A 14,875-nucleotide genomic window follows, 5' to 3' on the forward strand; every position below is an offset into this window, starting at 1 on the left:
GGACTTTACTCTCCTCCACTACATGTCTGTGTGTATAACGCTCCTGTATTACATCACCATAGTGCATCTTTAGCTTATAATGGTCCCATTCTAACTGTATGTAATGAGATGCACGCCGACGCCTGACAGCCAATTGGATATTTCCGTACCTTTGCATAATCTGCCTATATTGGCGACCTCGTTGGTTGCCTGGAGACAGCACATTTATGTTCTTCATATGCGCGATATATATGCAGCATGTATGTTAGGATCCGATAAGGGAAGCACTGCGTCCTTAATGTCTGTGCCCGCTTTATGGGCCTTCCGAAAGAATTCGTCTGCTTTAGAAAGTCATGTTCATATGATTGTTTTGTGTTGCTTCAGTAACTCCAGCGCATTTATCCATGTAATAGCATGGCCTTCTGCTTCACTGATTACACAGCCCTCGCGCTTCACTGACTCCCTGATACCATACAGTCACAATATTACAGTCTATGAAAAGCATGAAATATTCAGAAACTAAGAAGTCAATAAACGTCCTTATTTTTTTACATATAAAGCGTTTAATTAAAGTTTATCGTGTAAAATGCAGATTTTTTATTCCACTGATATTGTATATTTGTGACGTATACTGTGATAATAGGGGTAGATTTACACTCCTGTATCATGGAGTCTATGGCATCCAATCATTTATGCTTGAAGAACAATATTATTAAGCTGTGACCATCATCAGTGATCTTTACCATTACACATCCGACACCCATGGACATCATGGGTCATTAGCCATTCATCTATGCCAATGGATGGAAGAAGGGTGTTGTTACAAATGTTGCTGTAGAAGAAGCGTAAATCAGGCAGTGATTGAGTCATGGATAAGATTGGCTTCTCACAGCCTCCCAGGCGTGTGTTATTGAGGGGGCTTAGGACATAACTAGCAGGGTTATAGGTATAGAGCTGATAAGAGGGCCTACTGGCTTTATTTAGCAGCAGTTTTTTGCAATGTAACCTGACAGCAGCATGATGTAGGGACTGAGACCCTGATTCCAGCAATGTATCATTTACTGGGTGCAGCAGTTATGATAGAATTTTCTGAGCTAGCAGATCTGTGTATAATCCCACCATCCCTATAGTTTTCTGTGTGCACTGTATACACAGTGACACAGCTGCTAATCGGTGCTGTAGGTGGGGTTGGACTAGTCTGCACGAGGCCAGTTGTCATCTGTTGATAAAAAACCTGTTTTTATTGAAACTGCAAAACACAGCCCAGTAAGTGGCACATCCCTGGAATCAGGGCCTCTACTCCTACATTATGGAACTCTCAGATTACATAGCAAAAACCTATTTTCAGATTCTCTTTAAAAGGGTTGTTCATTTTTTTTACTTAAATACATATAGTTTCCAGAAGTTTGAAACTGAGTTTCATGATCAAGTTTGCACTATTTAGCTTTTTTTTTCCAGGCTCTTTCTTGTTTTTTGAACTACTTGGATGTGGCCTGTGGTCATAAAGCCTCTAAGAGCAGTTCAGAAGAGTTAGCAACTTTCCCTTCGGACTGTCAAAACAAGTTCACTGATAGATTTTCAGTTAACTCATTCTGCAGCCAGCAGTAGTCAGTGCAACCCAGAGGTTGCAAAAGATAAACAGTTAAATGTTTTAATAAAGCCCAATTGGAAAGTTACTTTTCTTGAGTAAAAGTGCTGCCCACTACAGTCATGTACAAGTTAAGAACATTTTTCATCATTTCTTTATTTTTTGAGGAAAGAATGTATAATTTCCAGGGGAATAGACTTTATAGATGAGACGCAGCTAACTTAAAGGAAACCTGTCATGGTATCTGATCTGCAGGCAGGATGATATAGAGCAGGAGAAGCTGATAACACTAACGTTTATTTATTTTTTTTAAAGTTTCAATAAAACTTCCATTTTTTTAATTGAAACTCTTGGTGTTCGTATACATATGAGTCCAGTGGGCGGTCCTACTCGGTGATTGACAGCCTTCCCTGTATGACGGTACATGCAGAGCTAGCTGTCAATCACAGAGTAGGACCATCCACTGGACTCATATACATATAAACACCAGGGATTTCAATGAATAAAGGACAAATTATAGTCATAAGTTTTCCCACAAACCTATATATCATTCTGCTCAACTTTTCCTTCTCTTTACCATGCTGTCCACAGATCAGACTGCAGGTTCCCTTTAAGGCCAGATATATACCATACGTCTCAAATACTGTGGAGTAGGACTAAGGAAATAAAAAAAAATGTAATCAGATGCACTATAGCAAATATTCATTTATGCCTGTACATTGTGGCTGGTTTATCTACAGTAAAGTTATTAAATCACTAGGTAAATGAATTTGCATTAAATCAAAGTCTTCACCAAAAACTAACATTTGTAGGCCACACGCTATTCCCTACTATTTGGGTAAAAAAACAATTTACAAAATCCGCTGAGACTTATTTACCTTTGATTTCACAGAACTGATATAATCATAGACCCTGCGGCAAAATGTAAGCCCCATTTAACCTATGAGTCCGCCGTCAGGAAATTAGGCCACCCATGCTGGCGAACTGCGGGCAAAAACCGATAGAGACTTCAGAATTCAAGCTGTAAGTCAGTAGGCAACAAGGAAAAAAGCGAAAAACAAATCATTCCAATGACGCCGAGACCTCTCTTATTTTATCTTGACAGGAATTCGTTTATAGCATGGTATTTTTTTCCCCTGCAGCGATTGCCTCTCGTTACTCTTTATGGTAATTGAAGCTGGGCCCAAAAGGCCTCTGAGGCTTGTAGCTTCTCCTCACATGAATGACAATTCAGTGATAAACTTGAACTTAAATTTACTGAGGCGGAACTGAGGGTTCATTTGATAGCTAGCGGTTTTCGAGCTGCACTGCAGGGTTTCAGGGGCTCAGCGTGAGGGAGATTGTTAATGTCCTGGGAAGGGAAACAATAACACATTTCATTAATGCATTCATGTGTGAAGCATCCATTAGAGGACTGGAGGTATTAATGACGTTAGGCCTTAAACTGACGTGTGGGCCATGACAGGAATTGCAAGGTCTGATGAGAACAGATGACAAGATAAGCAAATATTTGGATGGCTTAATTTGCCTGCAGGTCAGGAGATGAGTGTATGGTTCTGAAACAGCGTAATCCTGGGAGAAATCCATTCTGGTTCAGGTTGGATTGAAGTACACAAAGCAGAAAGAAAATAATCCAGAAGAAACAATTTTGAAGGCCAAAGCCAGTCTCACATGTGCCGTCCTAATGGTTGGTGCTATTACTTACAGACATTTCGGCCATCATACCGGCCTCGTATCACCTCTTATTTATAGGGCTGCAGTCATCTAAGTGATGGATGCTCTTTGTGTCTTTTACAGAGTTTTTCGCAGCAAACTGCAGGTGTAAAGCTGCCATTATGCGGCCATGATGACTTGCGCGTGGTTTTTTTTCTGGAAAGTAATAAATTAATCTTGATTCCGTAAGCTATTGACCGAACCTAGTAACAAGGAACTTTTCTCGGCATCTAGCCTGGTTCTGCCAAGTGATCTGCTTTATTGCTGAATGTAGTCAGTAAGAAAGGAAAGAGGCTGATAAAACTTAACAGCGGATGTCCAAATTGTGCCAGGTACGGCATCTTTGGGAGCAGTAGACCTCATGCAGACAGGGTAATTGACTTACACATAGCTGAATTTTGGCTGAAAAGAGGCCAAGTTTCAAGAGGTTAAGAACGGAAAGTATTACGAGGTGACAGTACTTGCTGAAAGTGTCTAATGAGATAAGAAGAGTAAACTTCTTAAAGTAGGTGTCCACAGTTTTATCAAGAATCTTAGCCCCCCCACCCAAATCTTTGATACTGGTATTTTATATGTCAGGCTTAAGGTCCTGTCACACTAAGCGATATCGCTAGCAATATCGCTATAACGTCACTGGTTTTGTGACGTAGCAGCAATATTGCTAGCGATATCGCTATGTCTGATACTTACCTCCGACCGGCTCCCCCGCTGATTATCGCTAATCACACGAGAACGCCCTGGACCGTTTCTCGTCGTCAGCTTCCTGCTGGGCTTCCTGTGGCGCCGACAAGCGATGTGTGGACGCGGGCGGGAGGTAACGACCGCCAACCGCTGCTCTGTCGCTGGTGAGATCTGCCTGTGTTGCAGCTCACTAGCGACCACTTAGTGATGCACCAGCGATCCTGACCACGTCATATCGCTGGTCGGGATCGCTGGTGCATCACTAAGTGTGACAGTACCTTTAATGATGGGTGTCCAGGGATAAGACGTCCCTAATTCATTAAGAAGCTCATGTCATTTAATGAATTAGGCACGTCTTATCAATGGTGTGTGCCTCCCTAGAAATATTACTCCAGTCAGGGAATGCTGCCATGTTTAAAGAATTTGTCGGGTATGTGTTGCCGTACGTCCTCCGCCAGCTCCGCAAAAGTCACATTTGAAGGTGTTTTACATCAGAATTCCAGTGTAAACATCATGATGAATTGGGAGCATGGAGTTTTCCCCAAAATGTAGACCATCAAGGAGTGAGATGCATAGCAGAATAGTTAATACTATACTGCACACACTATTGCGTTATTGACGGCATAAACACAGTGTCGGACTGGGGTGCCAAGGGTCCACCAGTAGCCAACTCCAGGGCCCCACTTTACAGCTACATGCAAATGTGACATTATCCTCAATCACAAATTTTAAATAACATTGAACTGGGTAGATTGATAAATGAATAAGATGTTGCCTATGTCTGTACATAGTGATTCAAGTATATTGTGTCAAGTACAGCTCATATAAGAGGATGCTTGCTGACTCTTGTGCAGGGGCCCACCAGAGGATTCTCCTGTTCTCTTGTGGGCCAGCTCAAGCCTGAACATATATGTAAAGGTGGAGAAGATGTCAGAACAACCTCTCTGAAGACTCCTGACTAGAGTTGAGCGACTTTGGTTGGATCGGGTTTCATGAAACAAAATTTGAGTCGGATGAAACTGGTCCAACTAGGGTAAAAAAAAGTCGGAGTTTCGTCCGAAACCCGTCCCCAATGCAAGTCAATGGGAAATAAAAGTCGGCATTGAGCGGATGACATTCATCCGCTCAATGCTGACTTTTATTCCCCATTGACTTGCACTGGGGTCGGGTTTCGGACGAAAGTCCGACTTTTTTTGCCCTAGTCGGACCAGTTTCATCCAACTCAAATTTTGTTTCATGAAACCCGATCGGACCAAAGTCGCTCAACTCTACTCCTGACTGTATAGTTAATGTGATCTGTGTTTTTATGTGTTTAATACTTAGGCTATGTGCGCACGATGCGTATTTGCTTGCAGAAATTTCTGCAAGGTTTCTGCATCTCTTGGCAGAAAAACACAATGGAAAATACGTGCATTTTTTATGCATTTTTGCATGCGTTTTTGTAAATCCATAGAGCTAAAGATTTATTATAAAAATAGAATTGTGATGTAATTTCCTTGTTCAACCTGTTCCTTTTCATTCTCCATTGAAGACCATATCATTACATACCATGTTCAAATTTATAATGTTTACACACACAAAACAAATATAAGTGAATATATATATATATATATATATATATATATATTATTTATATAGCCCTATTAATTCCATGGTGCTGTACATGAGAAGGGGGTTTACATACAAAGTTATAGACATCGTTAAAATTAAACAAATTTACAATGACAGACTGGTACAGAGGGGAGGGGACCCTGTCCTTGCGGATTTACATTCTATGGGATAGTGGGGAAGAGCCAGAAGGTCGGGGGTTCAGCAGCTCTGGTGGTGATGAGGCGGCAGCTCAGGTGGTGGTGAGGCAACAGAATGGTCATTGCAGGCTGTAAGCTTTCCTAAAAAGATGGGTTTTCAGGTTCCATTTCAAGGATCTGAGGGTGGTGGATAATCGGACGTGTTGAGGCATGGCATTCCAGAGGATAGGGGATATTCGGGAGAAATCTTGGAGGCGGTTGTGTGAGGAATGAATAAGTGTGGAGGAGAGTAGGAGGTCTTGGGAGGATTGAAGATAATGTGAGGGAAGATATTGCGAGATTAGTTCAGAGATATAGGGAGGGGAAAGGTTGTGGATGGCTTTATAGGTCAGTGTTAGTAGTTTGAACTGGATTCGTTGGGGAATTGGGAGCCAATGGAGGGATTTGCAGAGGGGGGAGACAGGGGAGTAGCGTGGAGAGAGGTGGATTAGTTGGGCAGCAGAGTTGAGGACTGACTGGAGTGGTGCAAGAGCGCTAGCCACAGAGGCCACAGAGGAGAGTGTTGCAGTAGTCAAGGCGGGAGATATGAGGGCATGTACAAGAGTTTTAGTAGATTGAGGGCTGAGGAAGAGACGGATTCTGGAAATATTTTTGAGTTGGAGGCGACAGGAGGTGGCAAGAGTTTGGATGTGCAGTTTGAAGGACAGGGCAGAGTCAAGAGTTACTCCGAGGCAGTGGCTTTCAGGTGTGGGAGAGAGCGTGATGCCGGTTATCATAATAGATAGATTGGGTAGGGAAGATACGTGAGATGGAGGAAAGATAATGAGTTCAGTTTTGTCTACATTGAATTTTAGGAAGCGAGAGGTGAAAAAGAAGGATAGGGCTGATAGACACGCCGGGATTCTGGACAGCAGAGAGGTGACATCTGAGCCAGAGAGGTAGATTTGAGTGTCATCCGCATACAGGTGGTACTGGAAGCCATGGGACTTTATGAGTTGTCCTAGATCAAGACTATAGATGGAAAAAAGTAGGGGCCCCAGCACAGAGCCTTGGGGGACTCCAACAGAGAGAGGGCGGGATGAGGAGGTAGTGTGGGAGTGGGAAACGCTGAATGTGCGGTCAGAAAGGTATGAGGCAATCCAGGACAGGGCAATGTCTTTGATGCCAAGGGAAGAAAGAATCTGTAGCAGTAGACAATGGTCGACTGTGTCGAAGGCAGAGGACAGGTCGAGAAGGAGGAGGTTTGTTAGCTTTGGCTGTGAGTAAGTCATTAGTAATTTTGGTCAGGGCAGTTTCAGTGGAGTGGTGGGGGTGGAAGCCAGTTTGGAGGATGTCAAGGAGGGAGTTAGATGAGAGGTGGGAGGAAAGTTGAGCATGGACATGCTGTTCATGGAGTTTGGAAGCAAACGGGAACAGTGATATGGGGTGATAGCTGGGCATAGCAGTTGGGTCAAGGTTTGATTTTTTGGAGATGGGTGTTATGGTGGCATGTTTGAAGGCAGTTGGGAAGGTACCAGAAGATAGGGATAGGTTGAAGAGATGGGTTAGGGCTGGAATGATCATGTTAGTGAGGTTGGGGAGCAGGTGGGAAGGGATTGGGTCAAGTGCACAGGTGGTGAGGTGTGATTTGGAAAGGAGATGAGTTAGCGCTCCTTCAGTGATGTTGGAGAGGGAGGTTATTAGGGAAGGGCAGAGGTCTGGTATGTGGAGTGGTTGGGGTGGAGGAACAGTAAATGTTTGCCTTGTTTGGTCGATCTTGTTTTTGAAGTAGGTGGCAAAGTCCTCAGCAGAGATGAGGGGAGTTGAAGGTGGCAGTGGTGGGCAGAGGAGAGAGTTAAATGTGCTGAACAGTTGTTTTGGGTAGGTATATATATATATATATATATATACACACTACCGTTCAAAAGTTTAGTGTCACTTAGAAATTTCCTTATTTTTGAAAGAAAAGCACAGTTTTTAAAAATGAAGCTAACATTAAATGATTCAGAAATACACTCTATAAATTGTTAATGTGGTAAATGACTATTCTAGCTGCAAACATCTGGTTTGAAATGCAATATCTTCATACAGTAGGTGTATAGAGGCCCATTTCCAACTATCATCACTCCAGTGTTCTTATGGTACTTTGTGTTTGCTAACTGTGTAAGAAGGCTAATGGATGGTAAGACGGTAAGAATACCCTTGATAACCCTTGTACAAGTATGTTAGCACAGCTGAAAACAGTTTGGCTGATTAGAGAAGCTATAAATCTGACCTTCCATTGAGCTGTTTGAGAATGGAGCATTACATTTGTTGGTTCCGTTAAACTCTCAAAATGGCCAGAAAAACAGAACTTTCATGTGAAACTCGACAGTCAATTCTTGTTCTTAGAAATGAAGGCTATTCCATGTGAGAAATTGCCAAGAAACTAAAGATTTCCTACAATGGTGTGTACTACTCCCTTCAGAGGAGAGCACAAACAGGCTCTAACCAGAGTAGAAAGAGAAGTGGGAGGCCCCGCTGCACAACTGAACAACAAGACAAGTACATTAGCGTCTGTAGTTTGAGAAATCGACGCCTCACATGTCCTCAACTGGCAGCTTCAGGAAATAGTACATGCATAACTCCAGTGTCAACATCTACAATGAAGAGGCGACTCCGGGATGCTGGCCTTCAGGGCAGAGTGGCAAAGAAAAAGCCATATCTGAGACTGGCTAATAAAAGGGAAAGATTAATATGGGCAAAATAACACAGACATTGGACAGAGGAAGATTGGAAAAAAGTGTTTTGACAGAATCCAAGTTTGAGGTGTTTGGATCACACAGAAGAACATTTTTGAGACACAGAACAACTGAAAAGATGCTGGAAGAGTGCCTGATGCCATCTGTCAAACATAGTAGAGGTAATGTGATGCTCTGGGGTTGCTTTGGTGCTGGTAAAGTGGCAGATTTGTACAAGGTAAAAGGGGTTTTGAATAAGAAAGGCTATCACTCCATTTTGCAGCGCCATGCCATACCCTGTGGACAGTGCTTGATTGGAGCCAATTTCATCCTACAACAGGACAATGACCCAAATCACACCTTCAAATTATGCAAGAACTATTTAGGGAAGAAGCAGGCAGCTGGTATTCTATCTGTAATGGAGTGGCCAGCGCAGTCACCAGATCTCAACCCCATTGAGCTATTGTGGGAGCAGCTTGACCGTATGGTACACAAAAGGTGCCCATCAAGCCAAACCAACTTGTGGGAGGGGCTTCTGGAAGCATGGGGTGAAATTTCTGCAGATTACCTCAGCAAATTAACTGCTAGAATGTCAAAGGTCTGCAATGCTGTAATTGCTGCAAAAGGAGCATTCTTTGAAGAAAGCAAGGTTTGAAGGAGAAAATTATTATTTCAAATAAAAATCTTTTTTTCGAACCTTGTCAATGTCTGGACTAGATTTTAAATTCATTTGGCAACTCATTTGATTAATAAAAGTATGAGTTTTCATGGAAAAAACAAAATTGTCTGAGTGACCCCAAACTTTTGAACGGTAGTGTGTGTATATATATATATATATATATATATATATATATATATACATATATATATATGTAATACCAAGCCCAAGGTTTAGTAATGAACAGGTGTCAGCCAGATACCCTCATCATATTTCTTTTTCTACTGTAGAATTTTTGGATCTCAGGCTATCTCTTCGGGACAACCAATTGTGCAAGGATCTTTTTTGGAAGAAGACAACAACCAATGGATTATTGGATTATCGGAGATTTCACCCGGAACATCTGAAAAGGGGCATACCCTATGGACAATTCACGAGACTTCGTCGGAATTGTTCGGATATACATGACTTTAAGATTCATTCTAGAGACCTCTCTGTGCGTTTGCGCAGAAGAGGGTACCCTAGTTCAGTTATTATGCAGGCATACCGCAGGACAATATCTACGACTCGTGACGACTTGTTGACTCCGAGTCCACGGACTATGGACAACGAAATTAAATTAGATTCATAAGCACATTCCATAATCAGTGGGAGAGGGTTATTGGACTTTTTCAAACACATTGGCAAATACTTAAGACCAATACACGCATTGCCGAACTCCTGCCGGAGCATCCGCTACTTACCGCCAAAAGGGCTCCAAACACGTGACTCTCTTATGAGAAGCCATTTTGTTTCGATCCACACTCAGGACTGGCACTGGTTGTGGCTACGGGGGTCTTAACCTTGTGGTGAGTGTAGAATTTGTGGTTCATGGAGCGCACAAACTCCTTTGTTAATCCTGCTGATTCTCATGTATTTACATTGAAGGACTATATAATTTGCAAAACACACAATGTTGTTTATGCACTTGTCTGCCTGTGCTCTAGAGTATATGTTGATCAAACATCAAAGGAGATGCGGAAACGCATACAACATATATCTAATATTCCGCTAGATCTGATTTAGCTAAGGGTAAGACAGTAACCACCGTGGCTTCCCATTCCACGCTGGACTAACTCGTGGGCTTAGGGTGGAAGGTCTTCAGAGAATTTAGCCTAATATTTGCAAAATGGATCGGCAGGGGGAGCTGCTTAGATTGGAATCCAGAAGGATTTCCGAATTAAATTCTGCTAGGCCGGTTGGTATCAATGAGAATTTAAATTTTACAGGTTTTCTCATGCCTTAGCATCGCTTTAGGTTAGAGGAGATGTGCATTTTTTGTTGTGTGTGTTTATCATCCAGAAATTTAATGCAAATAGTGAGTTCATGTCAGGATTAGGCCTGGAATTTAGCTCATCTTTCTTAGATACTGATTTACGTTATCATTGTCTTTCATGAATGGGCTTTGTTTCTGGTGTCAAAGTGCTTGTTTTACACTTTGATGACATCTTCGGGTGTGGAGTTTGATATGCCATTTTTGGTGTTCAGGTGTATCTTCCACTTGCTTTGTATGTAGATAAGTCATTTCCCCCTCTTTGGAGTGGATAGGATGTATTTGTGCAGGCGTAAGTTCTGTCAGATGCATCATTTCTGCTATTTGATATGCAGGTACATCATTTTCTCTTGTCCGTAATGCATTGGTGTTATCTGCGCATGCGCGACTTTTGTCAGCCGCATTACCTGCGCTATGCGATATACAGACACATCATTTCCTTCTGTCTGGAATGCATTGCTGTTATCTGCGCATGCGCCGGCTCTGCTAGACACATAATTTCCATCTTCTGACACGCAGGCACGTGGTGTCTGGAACGCATAGGATTTATTTGCGCATGCGCAAGTGTATTCAGACATGTCTCTGCCTAATTTGACAGGTGTCGGCGCTTGTTGGGTGATTAGCAAGTGCACAAGCTTCTATATATAGGGACCTGACTGAGACCATGATGACTTCCCTTGACGAAGCTGCTTGTAGGCAGCGACATACGTTGGATAGCGCGGGTTTGTGAAATTGCCATTAAGGTAACTATGACCATATATTTGATCTATTTGTGATGGGACTTTCACATTCTGTGTGATGGGACTTTTATGAGAGGGGGCACATTCTCAGGAGTTTGCATTTAGCTGTTATCATCTTATGTGTATGTGCCTGTCTTTTCCACAAGCTCATATTTGTGTCATCATCCATTGGAATTTTATATTATGGTTTCTTATCATTGATTTGTGACATGCTTCTGGGGTGGGTATGGGTGTCTTTTTTTAACGGCATATATCACTTGATTATTTAAACTATATTCCATATTATGGTGCTATTTAATGGCCATATTTACTTGTGCAATCCATTGCCATTTGACATTGTTCCCCATAACCCCTCCTTGTAAGTCACTCAGTATCACCATCAATGTTATCATTCTTATTGGAGTTCTATATATTTTTTAATTAAACCCTTGTATTATTTTCCAATGGTATTACTTGTCCTTCACATTTTGCTTACCCATTGTGTTTCACTCACGTGCTCTTTCATCATTTTGCATGTCGCTCCACACATGGTTTTAATTGTATTTAATGGTGATTTTTGTCTGTCTAGCATTGTTGTTCTAATAAAGCATTTGTATTGTTCATCTGCTGTGTGTGCACTAGTCTTTTGCGCTTCTTTTCTTTGGTTCCAATTACAATTTTTCTAGTGCATTTAGTAGCACCCGGCTATATACATCATCTATTCTACAACATCAGGTGGTGCCCACTGTTTTTCTATTTCATTAATAAAACGGTACATAAAGAGTTAAATACAGACACACACACACACTCACTAGCCTATGTAGGAGCATTAACATAATTAGTAGGAAATAAATTGTCCCTGAAGGTGTCCATATCCCTTAACTCTGTATTCTAATTATTTTAGAACAATTTTTGCATTAAGAAGATACATATTAACTAAAAATAAAGAAAAGGGCATTCCACGTCTTTAGTTCTGTGAGTTTGCTGATTTAGCCTTTTTCTTTTTTTGCTGGATTGTCTTTGCCAGTTTTATTCCTGTTGCCCCTAGAATAAATATTACTTAAAAATTCAGTTTGACACTTTCAACCTCCGGTTCTCTCTCAGCTGCTAATACTTCATAAGTATTCAAAACCATGCATAGATGCTATGAACTGGTGCAGGCATAAGGATGTCTGAATTTACCCTTTGTAAGTCATTTATCACTCTTCTTTAAGCCCTTCCTTATCTCTGTGAAAAACACTGCTTTAGGAACTTAAAATAAGATGGACTGCTGGGTTTTGTATTGTGTAAATGAAGTCTACCACACGGGTGAAGTTAACATTTCACCATTACTATTTTTCCCAGTATTTCTAAACCGAAAAAAAAAGTAGTTTCATATGTACATCCCTCTAAACAGTAGAACAAGGTGTTCAGACAATAATAGGAACCATAAAATAGAATCTTATTATGTCTGGGTAAATGTAATTTTTTTTCGTTAATATATTCCTGTGTTCGTATTCAGCAATGTACATAATTTATATTCTCTAGACTTGAAAATGTCGTCATTGCTTAACATACATTTTATATCCATTAAACAAGTTGTCCACTACTATAGCATTTATGACCTACCCTTAGGATAGGTCATCAATGTCTGATTGGTGAGGGTCTGACACCCGATCAACTGTTATTATTGTCGACGGCGGTGGCCGCCGGCTTGGAGTGCTTACCTTACGGAGATGCTCCGTCTTCTTGTAATGGCCATAGTATTGTGCTACATATCCGCCTGCTATTGAACCAAGCCTCTGTCACTACCATAAGACGGAGCAGCCCCATAAGTGAGCATTTCCAGCTGGTGACCACCACCGATAACAAGTGATTGGTGGGGGTTCTGGGTGTTTGACCCTGACCCATCAGACATTGATGACCTATCCTAAAGATATTTCATCAATGCTAAAGTAGTGGGCACAGTTTAGAAAAAACAATATCAGTTCACAAAGCACAGGATCACGTCTCTGCCAGACATCAATTATACTTGCAAGAAAGGTAAGGATCCAGCTTCAGTCTCCACAAAATCCATAAAGTTTTATTGTTTCTTTTAATATTAATGTTTACTTGTTGCCCCTGTCTCAACCCCATTTGTAGTGACCGAGTCCAGAGTGTGTCTGTCCCTTTAAGTAATACTGAATTGTGAGTAGCTTCTGTACACTACTGCTCATTCTCTAACTGGCTCTCTACATTATTTGTGAGCTGTAATTCTCCATTTTTAGTCACCTTCGTTTTAGATGCAATGCATTTCTCGTTTGCTGTGTTCTGTTGCCTTCTAATGGTGAAAGTGCACAATGACTGAATTATTGTTTTGTAAGAATCTGAGATGTGAATTCGGGTCAGGAGCTTTAAGAGCACTGGACAGAAATGAAGGTGACTAGAAATGGAGAATTACAGCTCACATCAGAAAACAGCAATGCACAAACAATATTTTTTTCTAGAAAACTCTATAAATGTGGTATTGTTGTAACTGTACTGACCTGAAGAATAAAGCTGTCTTATCACTTTTATGAGCAAAAAAGAATGAAAAACTAAATAAGGCTACTTTCACATTTGCGTTTTTTTTTGCGCTGCGTGCGCAGTGCAAACGCGCATAAAAAACGCATCATGCGTTTTTAATGCGTTTTCTTGTTTTTTTGCGTGTGGTTTCTACAAAAACGCTTTTAAACACTGACGTGCCCACGTCAGCGCTCCCATAGACTTTAATGTGTTTTTGGGTGAATTCCGTGTGCATTGCGTACGCATGCGTTTTTTTGAGACAGGTCGGACGCACCAAAAATGCAACAGGTTGCATTTTGTGCGCCTGGGCGCACACTACAAAAAACCGCATGCGCATACAAACGCGCACAAACGCATGACAATGCGCACCCATGTTAAAACGCAGCACAAAAAAACGCAAGTGTGAAACCAGCCTTCGACCTGCATTCACCACTGGTATTGTTTGTGTGGTTGTCACGAGCAGAGATGAGCGAATTTGTTCGGATTTTGTCCGCGAATCTGAATTTGACATATTCGAGCCATATTCGAACAATATTTGTGCCGAATGTATGTCTTATGATCGGTTCCGAACATATTCGGTAATGTCTACTCCCATTCACTCTAATGATGTTCAGCTGTGTTTGACGAATATTGCAAAAGCAATATTCGATGCCGATCGTATTCGGAATGGAATCAGAACAAATTCGCTCATCTCTAGTCACGAGGAGAAAATATTCATGATGGCCAAAATAAAGTGTAGCTTCTTTCTCATACCAGTGGTATGTGCCGCTCTCATTTAGCTTTTCATGTTAACTTGCTCACAATTTTGTACTGCGCTATCTCAAGGTGAGTTCCCCTATATCTGGCAATCTGCAATGCCTGAATGCATTCCTGGAGGTTGTGTTAACAGTGCCAGTATTTCTGCCTTTTATTTTTTATGTGCTGCATTTATCCCTTTTACCAGAAGGTCAACGGCATGAAAAAAACTATTTCTTGAATTGCTAGTTTTTGTTCATTTTGCCTACCAAAAATCAAAATAGAAAGCGATCAAAAAATATTATGAGCCCAAAAATGGTATTAATAAAAACTCTGACGAAGGACGCTGGTTCCGAAACGCGCGTCGGGGAGTGCCGGGCAATACCTTGAGGCTGTCTCCACACTACGGGTATGTTATATTCACATTGGCTCACATAGTTTGGGTATCATTATATGGTCACACACTGTGTTACAGGTCTATTCACTACTATGGCATATTATTAATATGTATTTATATACT

This window comes from Dendrobates tinctorius, unplaced genomic scaffold (genome assembly GCF_039654945.1).
Source record: "Dendrobates tinctorius isolate UK_male_01 unplaced genomic scaffold, ASM3965494v1 ptg000144l, whole genome shotgun sequence".
NCBI classification, from domain to species: Eukaryota; Metazoa; Chordata; class Amphibia; order Anura; family Dendrobatidae; genus Dendrobates; species Dendrobates tinctorius.